Below are 20,498 nucleotides of genomic sequence, written 5' to 3' on the forward strand. Positions count from 1 at the left end.
TTGGTGTCACCTTTTTTTACGTAACTTAAAAGGAAAAGACGTAAAGCCTTGTTTCTTATATAATAGAGAATGTGAAACTTTATTTATTAAAAATATTCAACGAATATATATATATATTTATCGGAAAATAAAATATTCTTCGAAGGAACGGCAGAAAAACAAGATAATATATACAAACTAAGCGAATTAACGTAAATAACGAACGCGCAAGCGTCTAACTTTCCTAGTCTTAACTTCAATCTTCATTACATCTGCCGGTAAACAACTTAGTGCGCGAGTAACCTAAATAATACGGTAATACGAAAACGGATAAGCTTGCACCATTGCGAAGCAGCTCTTCGAAAATAAGACGATAATATGGTTTGCAATGCGTAAGCAATACGACATGCTATGATGCATTAAAGTTGTATTCGAATCGAAGATAAACGTAATTACAGAACAAGATAATCACATATCAATTTCAATTTAGTAAAATTATTATGATGCTTTTTCATGAATCGCAATTAAAATGGTAATTGCCGAGTTCTACTTGTAGCTCACCTACTGCAGATATCTGACGATGAGATAAAATTTTAAACTGTGGTAAATAAGAACATAAGAGCTTACATCATAATTATTATGCTAATTGATAAAATTTAACATTGACGTCTGCGCAATATTTCACATTAAAGTCATGTGACAGCGACGTAAATACTGCATATCGTTATTAAAACTTTCGTAATTGCGTTGCGCTTTGCAAAACGTTATTTATTCATTGTGCTGCCATTTATACGCCAGCATAATTGTAACGAATTAGCATAAAGAACAAGAAGTTCTTTTAATGTAACTCGCTATTATTATTTGTTGCATTAATACGCGCGCAAGCAATCACTAACGTAACTAACTTAAGTAACGCAAACGCATTACGAAATACGACAAGGGAATGAGAATTTACGGGATAGCTTCTCGAAAACGCGCTAAGTAAGAGGGTCTACGTCACTCTACGTGGTTAAGGTCGAGTTTCCTCGATTGGAATTAAGGATTAAACTCACGATAACGCATTTCAGTTGCGCGCGCCAATTTTGGACGAGAAGAAAGGATAACTTTCGCGATACGCGCTTTAACGGGGCGAAAGTAACGAATAATTGAGTTAAGCGAGGAGAGAAAGCAATTTTCTCCGAGTTTGCGGACCTTTTGTGAAAACTCGACACCCCCCGAGCGTCGACGCACCATTGGCTTCTCGTACTTCGGCACCCTTTCGTCGATGCATCCTATTATAGATCCGTATTATACCGCGGCGCGAGCCAATAATTTCAAGCACATGAGTGTTATCAGTTTTGAAGAATAATAACGATATCCTCGTCATCGTCTATTTAAAGAAGAAAATTCATAATCGAGTGAACGATGCAATTCGCAACCGCTACATAACGTTTAAAAGTCGACAAATGACATAGAATTTTATCTTATTAGCGAAACGTGGAATGCTCACATTCTATTAAAATGCAGAATGTAATTGCAACAAAATTTAAAACTTAATCACTAATAAATGTCATCCTGGAAGTTGAGTGATTATATAACAAGATTAATAACAAGGAATTAGAGAAAAACATTACATCTTTTGATTAGACTACTTAATTATAATAATTTGATATCGATAGTATCGATACAGGTCGAACGATTCAAAAACAGAGCTCTTTCTCTGAAAGATAGTATTTTTGAATAAATCACGAAAAACTTTAATGTATATGTGTACGTAAAAATGACGCTTATGAATTATTTCAAATATATAGGTTTATTTCAAATATACAGATATTAAAGACAAATATATTTAAGTACAGAAATTAAAAACAGATAACATATTTTATATTTTATATATTTATGAGATTTTTACATTTTCCATTAAACTCATATTTTCTTTACTCTTGAAATTAGGCGTTTGAAGGAACTTTTATCCGCAACAGTTGTGCCTTTGATATAATGGAATTAAAAACAACGCAATTACATTCATATCGTTCCAGCGTACTAATTTAACAAAAATTAACGAAATTACAGGACCGCTCACAAATTCATTGTACTCTAATGACAGAAAGCGAAAGCGTGGAAGGTTACTGATTAAATCCGCCTTTGATTCAATTGCGAGACGCGTGCGATAAAAGTGATAAAGGGAACACGAACGAGAAAGGGTGAACGAATTTGAAATTACAGGGTGGCCGCACGTCAATCTTTCATGCTCACCGCTAATTTAAACTTTTCAATTGGACTGCCTTGTTACGCGCCACGACAATTTCGACATCTTTAACAAGCAATTCGTGGAATAATTAATTCAGCGAAAACGATAGCGTATCTATTATTCTGGCAAACCGTATTATTCGCCTTTTTTGATAAAAGACTTTTTTGTACAAATGTTCAAAAACGTTTTGTATCTTTTATGACATTGTATTGTATTTACATTTTTTAGATGATTTTATGGAAATTAATCTTTATTCACAAAATTATCTTGTGCTTACTAAATGTAATACTATTAATTCATAAAATTAACTACAAACTTACATTCTGAACTTACAAATCTAATAAATTTGCGGCATACACTAGGAATTTTTCACTTAGATTACATAACACAAATGTGAAGTTTTTATCTTTTATGGTTCATACTATATATGAGTTTTATTCGTAATGATAACTAATCGTTCGTTTTGTTTTTGTGGCTGACAGTTATTATTTCTGTAAATTTTTACTCATCAAGTACAGCGTAATAATTTATAGAGCAAACATTTAGGCAGACACGTTTATTGCTTCTGTAAATAACGCGGGCGAACAATGAAAACTCATATAGGCACCATAATCATCACGCACTAGCTTTTACACGTGAAACGAATGATCAATTTTCCATGCAACTTATTATCGCGAGAAAATCGCATTAAAGATCCACAATATTGAGGTGGAATTATGGTAGTTACCGCATCATTTGATTTTTATAATGCTCCGTCAGGCTGTAATGCGAAGTCTTTGGGGGGAAGGAAGAGCTTCGTTGGGCCATAAGCAGTCCCGGACATTTTCCTCTGCCTCGTAACAGAATTAACAGTTACGCGCTCTTGAGCCTGCATATAATGCTATCGCGGCACTGTAGAACGATAATAGCTAAGCACTGTAGGTCGCTGATGCAGGCAGATGAGAAATTACGATTTTCCGAAATTAATTAACGCTACTCGATTTTGATCTTGTACATACATCGTAGTTCCTTAGCAAATTGAGTCGCTTTACGTCACAGAAAAATACACGTTGAACAATCGATTAACGGCGTGTAGTAAAAAAAAAAGAGGAGATGCGAATAACTGAACAGGATGGTCTAATAATAGTGCGCGTAACATTATTCGAGTTTCCGGAAAGAAAAACGTCGGATGATAATAATGAAAGACCTGTCGCGCGAACAATCGGAAAGCGAATTGTTATCTCTTGTCATGCCAATGGAGACATGGTACCTCTTTGACCAATTCGGTTCTAGAGAAAGTCATTCTATTAATAGCAATCGACGCGTGACAATTAAAATATACGGCGTAAGACACCGTGTAATTTCATTTCGTTGGAACGGACGTTTTCCGGCGCAAACTTAATCCAATAACATCAACTGACAACGAAATTTTATCATGGCGGAACTTATACGCTTCATAAATCCTATTATAATAATAGGATTAGTTTGGCGCTGGTAATAGCGTGCATGTATGTGATCCGAGGGAGATTTCTTTAATTTCCGTGAGTACACGGTTGGCGTTGGCGTTGGCGTTGGCGTGTCGGAAGCAGCGCCGCGATGAAAGAGTAATGAGTCGACAGGACGTATCTCATCCGCAGGAAACAGAAGGCGGCGGAGAATCGTCGTTTAACATTTAAACCCGGTTGACAAAATTAATTCAATGTCGTCCGTAGCTTTCTTTTATCGCGACTTTGCACCTCGCTTTTGCCGTCGTCGCGCGCTTTAATTGTCGGGATATAAGAAGAAATGTAAGGAGGCGCATTAAAAGACATTTAATAAAGCGTGAAGAGAAAACTTAAGATGTTAAAAGATATTGAACGATCCAATTTTACAAAAGCACACCATCACGAATTGCACGGTGAAATTAACCTTAACAAGTCTCCGACGGGAGATTTTGCTGCGTCTCGGGAGAGGATCTTCCAAGCTAGCGAAATATCCTTAATCGTTTCATGTTCTGTTCTTGGCTCGGCGCTTGGGACCGTCGCGCGCCGTAAAGGGCCTGTACCGGTGATGCAATATCCCGCGGCGAAGTCGCTGCGTTTTACTCCGGCTCACTTTTTAAGACACGGTACAACTCAGCGACGAAGACGGGCGAAGTCTACGTACCCGGCAAAGGCTGACTCTGTCTTCGCGACGTAACGAATTCATCCTTTTTCGGAGGAACGAAAATGCAATCGTGCAACGTGAGAATCGCGCGTGTCGCTTGCTCGATCTGTATACGCGACAATTTATGAATGCGCTATACTTGATTACGTTATCTAATTAAATTTATAACTTTGTTCGCTCGTCCGAGCGATCTCGTGTAATCTTCATCGAAGATTCATATCATCGTTGACATCCCCGTAAATTATAAAAATTCGCCGTTATTCGTTAGTGCGCGGCGATAAAACGGGAATGAATGTCTGATTTTGAATCGGTGAAAATCACGATAGCTACGCCATTGGTCGTCGTTCACCTCCGCAGCGCAAAATTGATAATATCGATCCTCGGAATGAAACGGGGTCGACGTCAAGCTTTTCAATAAATCGACCGTTACGAGGGCACTTTCGGCGTCGCTTGGAAACCCAGGGGAAAGCCCGCTTGAGGCGAAATTTCTTTGATTACCATGACACAAAGTTGCGTCCTTCCTTCGTCGCTTCTTCTGACCCATCTCTGCCGTATACGACGTCGATGATAATACGTACGGCGAATGGATACGTGTGCACCACGTATGTATTCGCGACGCCTCTGGGGAAACTTCCGAGACTTCAAAGGGCCGAACGCCTCTGTATCTGACGCTCGAACGCAAGTCGCTCTCTCCGACCAACTTCTCTCCACTCCGCATTCCGTCTTTCCACCTGCCCGCAGCTTCCGCCTTCGTTTCGCCGGCAGCGAGCGTGTAACGCCATCCTGATGATGGAAGTTTCATCCGTTGGCGCGGCCTTTACACCTCGTTACGGAGCGGGCGCATGAAGTATACACGAGAGAGAGAGAGAGAGAGAGAGAAAGAGGGAGTTTCCATTACATTATTCCACGACTTAAATTGCATAGATTGTATAACATGGTAGAGTAGCACAGGAGAATAATGCACCCTCGTCGACAAAGGAAGAAACCATTGTTGGTGATGAAGTCGAACTGACTGCTTGTTGAACGAGCTGGTTTCTTCGAAGCGATCGAGGTATCTTGAGAATATCATTTTAACCTTTTATCGTATTATAAAACTTGGCGTATCGTCGAGCAATGGGAGATAAAAATATGGTAGAGATTGCAACGATTATAAAATAAAATATTTCATGGCGTATATGGTTTATACTTTATCCACGAAATACACACACACACACACACACACACACACAAGGATGTATTATATAATATATAAATATAAGGCAATATAAATAGAAGATATATACATTAATTTTTAACTATATCTTTTAAAGTAATAAGCAAATTTAAGATAATATATAAACATATTTTCATAATTATTATTTTATAACGTTAGATTATACATACAAGATTATACATCACATATTTTATCATACAATATGTAAAAGTGCCGAAAAATATATAACATCAATTTCAACATTGAAAATTCTCCATTGTAAAATGAAATTATCAGGTTTTTTTACGTTAGATTCTTTTGTTACTGTTTCGATTAAATTAAGAAATATACGTGATGTTCGTTGCCGCATTTAGAATTCAACAGTATTGAATCAATAAATAATGGATACGCATTGTTCAGCGGGCGGAAAAAAGTTGAAATTCGCTGTGCAATACTAATTGGCAAAGTTTCTTGGATCATAAATAACGAAATATACAACCCAATTTACTACTTGTTTCCGTTGAAATATATCTAATTCGACGAGCGCAGGCTCGTCGTGTCTCGCATCCGCCGCGCCGCGTTTACATTACGGCCGAAATCGCGCTAACACTTGATAAACGCGGCCAATCTCGTTCCGTTAAATTTCTTCGCGAGACATTCGGAATGATAATGTCTCGTCATTAAATGTAGCAATCCGGTCATTTGAATGTAATATGGCTGAGTTAAGACGGAACTACGGTAGGAAATTCAGGCAGTGTGAGATCCACAAGCTGCAGAGCAAGTTAGTCGACCGTAAATCCGGGTGCAACCGCGGACTTGCCATCAGCAATCTTTGAGCAAACTTCCCCTGAGTTTGGATGCACGTGGAATGGTGTATGGCACAATCTGCGCACGTTGATTACACTTTATACGACATTGTCTTGTGGCGTTATATTGTTTACACGACCAACATATTTATTTAATAACGCGCATTTAACAAAAGAGTTGATCTTAATCTAAGATCTGCTTTGATCTTAATCTATTTGCAATATTAATAATGGTAACTTGAGCCTGGGAAAAAATGTTTATATACAATTTTATCTAATTATATATAACTTTGTAGATAGAATTATACATGGATTTTGACCTGATCTAATTATATATAAATAGATAAAATTGTATATGATTATATTTAATTAGATCAAACTATGCATACTTCATATATATATAAATGATTAGATATAATTATATATTTTTTTAGATACAATTAGATCAAATCTTTAATGGGTCTGTTTTTGTGGTAAATATGTAGAATCAAAAGTAAAATGATTTATTCTATATATTATAACTTGGCACTGCTTGAGACAGTGCCGTGTCTCTTGATACCGTTTTTATACTACTGTTCGTCAAATTTTAAATACGAGAAACGAATCCTATCGAATGCCATCTATCGGATAATCCAAATTTAAAGTTTATATATGATTATATATAATTAGTGTATATATAGTTAGATTATATATATTAGTGTATATATATTTGTGTAACACACCAAGTTTAATAAATTTTTAACAAAGTTAAAATGAAAAGTAGACATATATAATAATACATCTGCATCGATAAAGTTAAAATCGGAAGTAAATTTGACACCTGATTTGTTTTATTCTTCTTTTACGCGTTTATAAACATTAGATCTTTATCAATCGTATATATATATATATATATATATATATATATATATATATATGCAGCTATTTGCAATTATCTTGATCTCGATCTTGATAGTTATACAACTGTTTTTAATCCAGTTTATTTCAAAAATAGATTTTACGTCATGTCGCAACGTATAGTATTTTTCCTCAGTAAGTAAAGCGCGAAATGTCTGCGAGTTGTTTGTCAGAAGAGGAATGACTTGAAGCAACACATGCAGAAAAGTACGACACAAAAGAGTTTCTACTAAGACTTAAAAACAGAAGACAATTTCTTTCACAATAGGTATACAATTCAGCAACATGTGCTCTTTTCATTCGTCATCTCACGTATGCTTACCTATTCGCCTACCTATCTATCTACCTACATACCAACCTACATATAATGCACTTTCAAATACGGACTACGCATCCTTTGCAATCCGCGTTATATCCCGGGCCAACGCTTCTTCCTTCTGTAACATTTTCTGCCGCGCGCTTCTTTTGCTCCTATCAGCGAATTCCTGAACACGACTCTCTCATCTCATCAGTCGGGGCGTAGCCTGCAGCGTTGCTGCGATATTGCAGTCGCGAAATAATTTGAAATGTCTCGCTTCTCTATCAAAGCGCTGAATCGGATTAAACGCTGAAGATGACAGAATTCTCGATGAAAGAGAAAAAAATGTTGAGAGCAGCTCCACGAGCAATATTCATAATTAACGTACGATTAACGCTTCATCGTTGCGTATTAAAGAGAAATGATCCGCCGCGCCGCATTATTGTGTGTGTGCATGCGTGTGTGAGGAAAACGTAAAACAAACATCGTGTTAGCGAGAATATCAAAGAGGATGCCACTTGAGAAACATTCCATTTCCTGGCACGATTCAACAGCGCGATACGTGTCTTAAGGATTACTTTTAGACTACATTCGTCCTATATCCGTATACGGTCGACGGGCGCGATACACTCTTGGCACACAGTTGCGTGCAATCGGGGATTTTATCCCGGGACAACACGGAGGACGGGGGAGCTTGCTCGCTTCAAGCTTCTCCGGCTTCGCCGTGCTTTAGTATCGACAAGTTCTCACATATCTTTCTTTTATCCGTCCCGGGAGCTCTCTCTCTCTCTCTCTCTCCTCCTCCTCCTTGTCACGAGATCAATTTTATATACCTCCCACCGAGGTTTTAAGCGAACAGAAACTTTTCAAACAGGCGGGATCCTTGATCTCAGTTGTATAACGTCGAGAAAGGAGGTAATACTCGTTATAGCGATCTTATTGCGCCACGTGGAACGATATTTCATGTTACGTCTGGCGCGACATATTCTTTATCGTAAATCACCGCGCGCCCGGTCGCCTTCGGAACACGCTATAAGAAGCGATATGTTCTCACCGATAATCTTGCAGCGCGCAACGTAGCGGGGATGTACACGAGATTAATTTAGCAGACCGGAATAAGAAGCGATAAATATTTGACATCCGAAAGAGAAAGATTATTTTCGAGAGAGCGCTTTCTTTTCGAAAAATCGCGCGCTTCTTGTGGACCGATATCGCTGAACCCGAACATGTTTCATCAAAAACTGTCTCATCTTTTTTCACAGAATGGAATTTGTATTTGCGTCGCTTTGATTTTCGATCACAGAACAAGAGCACTACGTTTTATCGCGTCGAGCAATTCTGCGCGCTTTATGAAACATCTGAAAGAGGTAAAAACTTTGCCTCGCCGAGGAAGAAAAAATTATCAATACTCGGTCGCGTAAATTGTAAAAGCTCACCAGTTACCGTGTCTGTGCGCTCCGATAATCACGATTCTAAAGCTGCCACCGCAAGCAAAATTCACTCTATCGTGGAAAAGGGAGAGGGATTACCGGGCCCCGGCAATTCATCTATAAGAAAGAATCATCGATCGCATCGTTATTACTCGAGTAACATTATTTCGCCGCGAAATAACCGTTGTTTGCTGCTGCTGCTGCTGCGCAACGTTCCGTAACGCGATCCCGCGGAAAATCGCATCAGTTTTCCCGCCTTATAAGAATAATCACTCCCGACACGAGCGATTCGTACAATCGCGTGCAATCTGGGTTTTATCCCGCGTCGATTCTTTATCCCTCGTCTCGACGCGCCGCTTCTTCCGCCGTTTCTCTACGAAGAACGGCTTCAACAGTTGTTTCTGTTTTTCTGCGCGCGACGCGACGTCGGCGATGTCTCTCCGGGGCACTGATAAAATCGATTTCTCTTTCGCGGTACGTCGCCTGCAACGACAGCGACGACATCGACGACGACGACGACGGCGACGACGACGGCGACAGCGGTGTCGACGAAGAAGACGATAGGGTAAAGTACTTGCGGAGCTCCGCCTCGACGCTTCCGCCATCCTCAGCCTTTTTGCCTCTCCGGGTTTTTTTCTTTTTTTTTTTTGGCAAGAAATAGGCGACGGCTTACCTTAAAACCGCGCGCAGTCCGACACTTTGTGTCTCGCGCGGATATTTTCAACCGCGAGAAAATGGAGACGTTACTTGGATATGGCTCTGCTCCTTCTTCACTTGAGCTCCTCCTGCTGAGAGTGCCTTTGTATGGACGCAAGGAAGATTGAAATACGAAAGTAACTCGGTTACTTATGCGCTGCCAAATAGATACTTAACGAAATAATGAGTCTTGGCAGCTTGTTACACGTTTTCGGAGAACCGTATTCTCGAAATTCTTGAAAGAAAATTAAGTTTGGAAGATCTGATTTTAAACAATCCTTCTCGTATCTCCATTGAAAAAGAAAGTCTGCGCTCTCTCTCTCTTCTTCTTTGGCGTTTCTAAAAATATAATGAAATAAACAAAAGGTATTTTTTGTGGATACGTATATGATTTCAACACAGTAAAGCATAATAAAAATATATCTGAGCAACGTTATATGCATATGCATCCGCACAATGCAATTTTAACGGGTATCGAAACAAAGATTTATATTCCTAGTGGTAATTAAGCTGTTTAATTATTTTGTTTAGTCGAATTATTCGACGATGCCAATAAACTTTATCTAAAGAATCATATTGAAATTTTATCAACTGTAAAAATTTATAAAACTATAACCGGTCTCTTTTCGAATTACGCACATAACATATTGTAAAGTTAGTCTTTCTCTCACACACATACACACATGCGCCACTTAATTTTAAACCGTAATAATAAAAACAATAGAAATAAAAGCAATAACGATTAGCACTTTTATTTAAATTAAAAGCATATTATTTTTTTAAATAATGATAAGTGAAACAGAACCGTTACGATATATACAATCAATTAGAAAGAAAAACACTGTTTATGTGTGGTCCAGATTGAATCCCTCGGTAACTTAATAATAATATTGTGTGAATATTGTATACCTTTTCGAAACTTAGTAAACAGCACGCCGATATTTTTGTCGGTTTTTAAAACACAACTCTTTGTTGAAACAGTAAATCCACATATTCAATGATACATGGAATGTAGGAGGGTCCAGATTCAAACTCTGGGCTAATGTGTTATTTTTTGCAATAAATTCTTGACAGTGATTTAATAAGAATGCTGATCAAATCAAAACTTAAAATCGATTATCGATTTAAGAGCACGTGGATTTACTGTCCAACAAAAGAGCTGTATTTTGAAGACCGGCAAAAAATTGGCGCGCAGTTTACTAAATTTGAAAAAGGTATACAAAATTCACACAATATTATTATTAGGCTACCAAGATCCAGTCTGAACCATGCCAACTCGCGAAATGAATAAGTAAATTCAATATAGCCTTAAACCTGTTTGTAACTTACTTACGCACTCTCTTATAAACAGAATTATCTCCAGAATATTTAACCGGTGTTATCTTGGAAGTTACATCTCGACCTGCTTTTCTTCGTGCGCGCATTATAATTCGAGTTATTAAACGTATCGTGCAAGTTTAGCGCAGTGCCATCGACTGAATGTGAAAATAAACACGTATGAGCGTATGAAAATGAACATTAGCGAATCATAGCGATACCGTTCATATAAGTATCGCTCATAAAAAGATGGGTCAGAAAGAGGCTCCAAACAGCTATGAAACTGCATCGCATGTTTGTCTATGTAGCCAAAATGGCAAAAGATTTGCAAAAATTAACAGAGCTTCGCTTGCGATTCAAAATGAATGAGAATTTCTACACAGACGAGCTCGCTGGCTCTTTCTCTTGCATAGTACATCGATTGCCACACTCTGTTCCTTCCATCTTCCCCTCACCCTCATCCGCCTTCGTCGTTGTGCGACTCAACGCCCCGTGCAATGCGCAACGAGCTTCGAAAATCGACGCAGCCTTGAGGGAGCAATCGGAGCTACCAAGCGGATTCCAAATAAAATGAGCAGCAGGGGTCTCGTAGGACATACCGACCGGCCGTCCCGTCCGCGGGCGGCAACCGGAAGAGAAAGCTTTGTTTTGCGAAATAGGTACTTGTAGCACTGGTGGATTATATTCAGAAATGTCGAGGTGCGGACACGTTTTATAGACAGTCGACCGGCGAGAGATGCTTGCTGCGCTTACGTGGCCCGAATGCTGAACGAGGTGCATCTGGCGAACTTGGCTCGCAACATGTTTACTTGATTAATTTGTTAAACGAACCCTTCGCATCTAATTATAGTAACCCCGATAATAATATCTTGTGTTTCGTATACACATCGAAAATTATCTCATGAATCCGTAAATGTTTACTAGAATTAAATGAACATTAAGATCTTTTTTATTTTTTTGTTAATAAATACAGATACTTCGGCTGATTGTCGAGTGACATATAATAGTGATTTAAAACCCAATATAGTTCTTCAGAATATAGATTCTTACGATTTAGATATTAGGGTATCAAAAAGACAGAAAAACCTTAGTAAGCTCGATTCTGACAGTATAAATGAAAATGACACTCGTGGTGCTAAAGAATACTATATTCTATTAGAATACTTAGGCAAGACGCACAAAATTTCATGTAAATATGTGTCAAAAAAGTTATTGATATTTAACAAAAATGATAGTTTAATTCGACTCAAAAAACTGGCGATATTTATTAAATTATATATATATATATATATATATATATATATATATATATATTAAATCGTAAAATGCTCACAATGTTTCGAGTTTTTGATTATTTTCAAGTGCAATCTATAAATCGCAAAAATTGATACACAAATAATTTGCGATTTATAGATTACACTTGAAAAGGACCGAAAACTATGGTCAAAATGTTGTGAGCATTACGATTTAATAAATATGGCTAGTTGAATCGAACTAAGCTGTCATTTTTATTAGTTATTACTGGCGAAAGAAAAGGATTATTTTCTATTTATTGATATTTTACTTCCCTGCATGTATTTCAATACAAAAAAAAACAAATACGTTAGTTCTATATACATAAAACTGGTCCACAATGCGTTAAGACTTATGAACATTTAAACAAAATATTTAAAAATTACGAACGTTTGAATTATAGTTTGTTGCAAAACTGACAGGAGTGACATGCAGATTAAACTCACTGTTCATGTACCACAGTCGTCTAGCAGATACTCGTAAAGGGCTTCATGCATTTTGATAATATACTCGCGCAGTGCATCTTGTCAACCACTCCCGCATGGCATGGCGCGCCGAAAATCATCCACTCGCGCGTAATAAGGGCGGTCGGCGCGGCAGCCTGACGCTGCACGCTATCTCATTAATATAGATACCCTTTGATGAGTAGAACCACCAACCTTGTGGAAGGTTCTCGAAACGATACTGTCACGCGATGTCCTTTGCCATTCGGATGTCGACGTGTGTGTCTTTGTCCACGATGACAACCGATGCATTAGCGCCATTACAACCGTCGCAGATCAATATGATATTGTTGTTAGCCGCAATTGCAGAACGCGCCTCGGAAGACATAATTTATAATTGAAATCCGTGTAGATGAGACACACGATCAAACTAAGGCAAAACAATTTAATTAAAGACGATCCCATTAGCGATGCTATAATCAAGAAGTAAATAATACTTCTAATGAAAACATTTATACGAGTATAATATTCTAAAAATCACCTTTTTAGTTTTCTCATATTTTAAATTACGTATTTCGACTTCAACTTCGAAAAGTTAATATAACCCTGATGTATACATAACCAGAAATTATTTATTTTCGAAATTTTCATTCATTATTGTTAAAGTTTAGTGTTATTTTAAAAAATTACTACCATGTAGAAGTATATTATAATTATTATATTCCTAAATAAGTATATTTCTAAAGAAAAAGATATTTCTAAATTCCATCTTGTGTTACGATCGTATATTGCATTAGTCATTAATAAAAAGTAAAAAAATAATTATGAAAAAGCATAAGTTTTGACGTATCTTCCTCGAGAAAGGTTTCTTCGAACGTTACGTATAATATATACCATTGAACGCGTTAATTTACGACAGCCTCGACGAATAGAAATGCAACAGGAGTACTCTTCAAAAGGCGGAAAGAAGCGCTTGAATGTTGCATAAGTTTCCCTGTAGAAGCGCTTCCTTATTCCGTCGGTGGATACATCGCACGCGCGCGTCCGCGATATTACTGGCTCGATTCAAGTGGATAGTCGTTAAACTGCGAGACTCGGGCGCAAAACAGCCTCGCCCTGCCGCCATCCTTCTCCCCTTTTCCGTTCTTTAAGTCTCCTCGAAACGGCGCGGAGCCGCTCTCTCCCACTTGGACTAGCTTCGCGCGCCGCCAGGAAAGAAACACAGGGGGCCGTTATCCTCGGATAGTATCCGAGAGCACTTGCGAGTTAATGCGTCTCCGCTCGACTATATACGCGGACACGTCCGCTGTAGACAGAAAGAAAAGTACCCGTGAGAGGCGAAATGGTGGAAAACGCAATACGCGCGTGTACGCGAGAGAGGAGAGACAAAACTGTAGACGGGGTTGAAATTGAAAAAGGGACGGAGAAAACGAGACCGGTTCTCCTCCTCTTTCCCAGGGAAGTGAGGGAAAATGGAGGAGGAGGCACGTTTATATTAGGCGCTCCGGGACTGTATCCCCTTAAACGGCTCGACGTAGAATAATGTAGAAAAGCATATACGATTCTGTACGAGATCGGATGAAGTAGTCGTATCAAACGATAACTGTGCACGGAAAAATCCGTCGAGCGCGAAGCGCTTCGCGTGTACTTCGAGAACGTGTATTGTACTACTTCATAGAAACAGAAAGGATTGTAGAAAGGATATTAGCCGACATGTAAACGACAGAATTTTTTTTTTTAATCAGAATACGTTAAAGAATAAATAGCTGTATTTCATTTGCAGTAGAACGCAAACTCAGCTACTGAACAGCTATAGAAATCTTTCCTTATTACTATAAATCTTTTTTTAATAACACGTGCTATTTCTACAATGACCAATCCGTAGTAGATATAATCGTCAAGATATGCGAAGAATATATTAATGTATCTTGAAGAAGAAAAGAGATAAAAAAGGGGACGCGGATATTTCTCTTTTTTTTTTTACCGAAAGACAAATATAAGAGAACATAAAAGAGGGAAATAGCAAAAAATAGTTCCCACAAAAAGAGATGAAACGAAAAAGATACACCGAGGAAAAAGAATCTGAGTCAATTGAAGATGTCAAAGTCCGAGTAGCCGGGGCAACTCTATCATGTAGCTACTAATGGAAATAGAATGACACTAACTCATTCGAACAAATAACCAAGTATAAAATGATGAGCTATTTTACGGATAGCTCTCTTTGAACGTGAATATATATGTGCGCGAAACTAAACAAAGAAACGGGAAAGTAAGTCGGGAAAAGAAGCCGCGACATATAGAGACGTAACGAAGAAGAAAGTTCGACGACATACAAAGAATGATAGCACAGCAGGGGGAGGAGAGGAAGGGAGAGAAGGACAACGAGAAGTGAAGAAAAGCAAGCGCGGAACTCGAAAGAAAAATAGATAGACGGAAACGGAGCGAGAAGACAGACAGAACGAGCAAAGCAGGAGAAAACTCTTTGATGACGCTCGAGAAATCCTAGAGAAACTTTAAGCCCAAGAAAAGCGCATTGTATATTTTTAAGTCACGCGCGCCTGGGATTTATTCAAATAAGTAAAATAGAATTAGAAAACGTTAGGAAACATACGTTAACGGCAGAGAGAGAGGAGTCATTAATGGAATTTGTGCAGAAGCTTTAGAGCAAGATGCGCGCTGGATGCTTTTGTTAAGAAGTCTCCGATCCTTCGTCGCCAAGAAACAAACTAACGGATAGCAGGAACCGTGGCAAATAACAATTCGATGATAATAGCGGGACACAATAACAGTGGAAGGAACGACGTGTAAATGGTTAAGGACGCCATAAACGCAACAAGGAGAAAAGAGGAAAGCGCGCGGGCGATGTCTATAAGGAAATTAAACGACGATGCTGCTGCTTGGAACGCGACCAAAAGGATTCTACTCGGACTAACTAAAACAGACGATTAATCCGACGGCGATAAAAGGTAATGAAAACGGTTGGGGGGGTAGGAGTGGGAAGGTTGGAAAGTGCGTGTAAACGAGTGCGCCAAATAATGCGCGGACGAGAGCGAGAAAGTAAGTAACGAATACACGGCAGGTTCGCGCGCCAAAGAGAAGAAAAGAGAAGAAAATGCCGAGAGACGGAAGCTCTGGCAACGTGTGAAATAATAGGCGTCCAATTTACGGCGAGCTGTCCACGAAGCTTCGCGAGAAAGAAGATAAGAGAGAGAGAGAGAGAGAGAGAGATAACGCGCGCGCGCGCGCGTAGATGTGCATGAGACAGATGGAACGAGACAGAAAGGTGAAAAGAATCGCTCAGGAGCTTATGTCGAGATAGTCAAGTCAACGTGCAATTTCAGACAGTCTGGGTCGCAGGCGGAAGGGCAATTGCACCAAACGGCGGAAAAGAGGAAATCAGTTTTCCGCGTTTCTCTGTCGGCTCGCAACCGCCGCTCTTTTGTTCCCTCGCGCGGACGCCCGGACTCGTGCATGCATATAAGTGCGTGCACCACGCACTTACCGCTTGCCGCAGTTGCAACTCACGGGCGCCTACGCGCGAATGGAAATTGCGGTTTCCCAGTTCAAAGAGCCGCTTGAAACCCGTCACGCTCCGCGCCTGCGGAATGATTACTGCGTTTGCAGCCGTTGCGGCACGACGAGAAAAGAGGATTTCGAAACGTAGCATTTTGTTTGTTAGGATTAGACGGGGATTTTCGGCGAATACGCAATGTACGTATCTTCGCATGCACGGAAGTTTCGGATGGTCGCGGTAATTTCTGCACGAATAATCCGGCGAACATATATGTACGCGAATAGGAACAAAAATTACTGCGGGAAATAAACAAATGTAATAAAGCAATAAATATTTTTGCGAATTTACGTGTGGATTTATTCACTAATATACACCGGAAATGTAATTAAATTATATGTGAAAACGGATTCTTCGTTCCTTTGTATTCCAGATATTTATAGATTAATAGGATTGTTTGGCAATAACAAGCCCCGCGGTTGTGTATCTTTCATCCATCGGACGCAAATGCAAATTGCGATTTTTCGATCAACAAGTGCACAACTGAATGTTCTGCGGAAACCGCTATATTATTCACTCCCACGGGATATGTATGCGCGACCCAGAAGCTCAGAAAGTATCGATAACATCGTCGCGGTCGGGGCGAATTTCCCAAAACACGGAGACGTCTTAAAATATTTTATAAGATCGAGACTACGGGAGAAAATCAATTTATTTTCATAAATGTAAGGATCTCTCTTACGAATAGATACGGTCTGACGGCTGATCAGTGTAAGACTGAAATTGGATATTGCGTACCATGTGTATGGAATAAGGTCAGCGTGTGGATCTGCGCACGCAGATGCGAGACTGAGAATATATATCGGGTACGCGAGTGGAAATTGCGGTTTCCCGTTCAAAGCACCAGCGGAATCGGCGGCGTCATAAAAAGATTATAGCATTTTCTATCGCGCAATATGAAAACCTGAATGGAATGTTATTTCGATTCCTTATATTTCTACAGATTTTTGGAGTATATATATAACGCGATCAAATATTGGATATCACAAAAAGTGGGAAGGCATTTTAACTAAATCTCCCTGTATTCTGAAGATACGAACATAATTGTTATTGGAATTTACTTTGATTAACGGAAATAAAATAAAGTCAAACCAATGAATTTTTATAGTTAATTAAGAAAGAAATACATGATTCGTTGACGTTTCAATCGAATAAATTTAAATTAATTTATTATATGGCGAACGAATCTGTTTGTTCCAAATAAATTGAAATATTAACCTCTGTATGCTTTTTGCTCCTTTTTCTTAAGTGGTTCATTCATCACACATAAATGTAAGAAACTCCGACAAGGAGATATATAATTTTTAATAATCGATATCAGGCTCAAGTAGTTTTATGAATAAACGAGAATATAGCGCGATATTTTAACGCACGTACGATTATTTTAACAGTACAAGTATTTATAATAGTCTGAAAAAAAGGTAATGTCAGTAGAGCAACTAATAATTTAAAGCTTCTATATAAAGCAATACCCACTCTGTCTTTATAAATACTAAATATCAACCCCACATTTTCATGCGTAAATATGTAAAGAGGCAGAAATGAGCAGAAAACCACCTGATATCCATTCTTAATGTCTACTTAATTGAATTAATTGACTATCTTTAATGCTTGATGCGCATTAATTAATAGTTTATGTTTTTTTTCGAATATTGTGCAACTTTGCAAATAATTACGCGTTAATATTACTATAATAACATGTACAATATATATATATATATATATATATATATATATATATATATAAAACATTTATATCTACAACTTATATAAATAATAATAACTATATATAAGTAAACAAAAAGTAATAGATTCTTTTTTTTAGTCTAATTTTCTATAACTACGTCAACGATAACTACGCGCCTTTCAGTCTTGAACACTCTACGAGAACGGACATTAGATAAAGGCAAAGATGGAATCTTGCAGGTACTGCAGTTGAGAAGAGGCAAGAGTGATACATTGTGGCGGTGAAACGTTCCAGTCATGGGAATGCAATTTTCAGACTAGGGATTTCTCTCGTCCGCACAGTTGTAATTTGAAATCTTTAAAGTCTCCCAGGAGTCAAAGAAAGGGGAAGCTCGACGATTCCGTAGAGAGGTGCCGCGTGCACCCTCGCATAGAACCCTCTCATAGAAATCCCATCCCTTGTGACTGCGGTCGTGCGGTCGCGTGTTGCCGAGAGATACCTACGTATCCTGTTCGCCGCTCGTCTTCGCGTCGCTCGGCGAAATTTATTTCGAGTAAAAACGAACATTTCCGCCGATATGTGATACAGGCTGACGACGGCTCAAATCGAATTTTCGTCTTATCCGTCTGTACTGGACCGACCGTCGCCGTCGCCGCGCGCACACACCGCCGTGAGCAGTCGTGATAGGATCGCCGGTGCGCATTCTCGAAGGGAGTTCACTTTTCACACGGAGTCTCTTGCCACCGCTCTATAAGAGATGTATGTCACATAATATCCGCGTACCCTCGTATACGAAAACGCGCGCGCGCGCGCTCGCGCTTGAAAATAGAAATTATTTTATATACGTGAAAAGAAATCCTCCTCGTCTCTCGCAAGAAAGTCTCCCTTCTCCCTGCGGTAGATCACGTGCTGGGTCGCCGATATTGGTATTTTCTGACCGGCGAACAAATAGCTTTCCTCTCACAGAAAGAAACCATTTACCATCGCTCTCAATGGTTAAAAGGAAATTGCGACTAACAGGTGAAAGAGCATATAAAGATTGTCAATGGACTTTTATACGAATATGCCGTAATTTCTCGAAAATGCGTCATTATATATTTCAGTTAATTATCAAACAAATTTATTGCTCGTACGTATCGCATAATATTTAAATATATAACGTCACACTTTTTGGCCGTTACTGGACATTTTAGTATATGAGCAATTTCGTGAACAATTTTTTTCGATATGCGAATATTTTTTACGTTTTTTCGAACATATATTTTAAATATTTTAATCTGGAGAAAATTATCGAATAACCATTTTGCTTAATATACAGATATCTATTTGTGAAAACGGAACACTGAGAGAGACATGATGAATGAGATGTGTGCCATTTACACTTGATATGACTATAATCGTGCGACACCGATGAATTTTTGCAACTAGTTTTAACGAACGAAAATAAGAATTCCATCATACGGCGCAGTTTCGTCGCACTGCATGTGTATATTTAAATGAAATGTTCACATTTACAAATTTCGAGGATTATACCGCGAGAGAAATCGTGGTCTTACTAAAATAATAATTAACTTTGAATGCATAGGAGTTTTTATTTGGAAAAACTTAATTTGGAGGTATTGTTTAAAAAATGTATGACATTTATCCGTTGTAAACTATTTATCTCTTCTCTCAGTTATATTTCCTCATTTCTATTTCAATTTTTGCAATAAATGATATATTTAATCGGTTTTAATTAACAATTAATTAATTAATCTCTATATTAATCCTTAAACGCGCAATTTTTCCTATTCTGAATATTTTTAAATAAATAATAACTGCTTAAAGAATTCTCAAAAAATATTTAAAAATTTTTTTATTAATTTGAGCCCTTTACAGATGTGAGATGAGAAGGGGGAAAAAGAGCCAGAAAAGCCAAAGAAGGCCTTTTATAGATGTGCAAAGCCGCACGTTTTCAGTTCAAACTTCATAAGAGAGAGTACGGAGCATCGAAAAGTCATTTTACATATATGCAAAGCTAGGTATACTTGAGGGTTAAGCTTATTTGAGTTTGCGCTGGAATTTTTTATCGCGAATGGAAAAGGATTGTCTATTTATAACCAGGGCGGACTAAAAGTACATGCGCATTGTCGTCCGCATATAAAAATACATTGTTCTCGAACGGCATTCGGAAAATGTAGCGGCACAATTACACGTCGCAATAAACAACCAAGTGCGCTTTAAATAGTGCATCTGCCACGTCGATACACAGCACTGACCGTTTAAAGCCGATGATTTCGTCCCGCGCACCGTTTTCTAGCGAAAACCCTGAGGCTCACGACAAGTCAAGCGCGTGGCAGTGTGGCTGTGTGTCTTCTTGTAAATACCGCAATCCCTTCGCGTTTGGAACGGTGCGTTTCACGACTTCACAGGCCCCTTGTCGGCTTACTAATGAGCGTAAAGTTGACAGACAGGATTTACCTATTATACCTGTTTAACTTCTCAACAGTCCAGAAATCGCCTTACTCTCCGCGATCTCAAAGATAGGAACTGAAT

General features: G+C 38.6%; 1 protein-coding gene across 6 annotated transcripts in view; it reads left to right on the forward strand.

The window, feature by feature from the left end:
* Nucleotides 1-20,498, forward strand: part of Dpr12 (defective proboscis extension response 12) — a 252,612-nt gene that overhangs the window by 175,261 nt on the left and 56,853 nt on the right. The window lies entirely within an intron of this gene.

This window comes from Temnothorax americanus, unplaced genomic scaffold (genome assembly GCF_048541705.1).
Source record: "Temnothorax americanus isolate GAGA-0224 unplaced genomic scaffold, ASM4854170v1 Scaffold1, whole genome shotgun sequence".
NCBI classification, from domain to species: domain Eukaryota; kingdom Metazoa; phylum Arthropoda; class Insecta; order Hymenoptera; family Formicidae; genus Temnothorax; species Temnothorax americanus.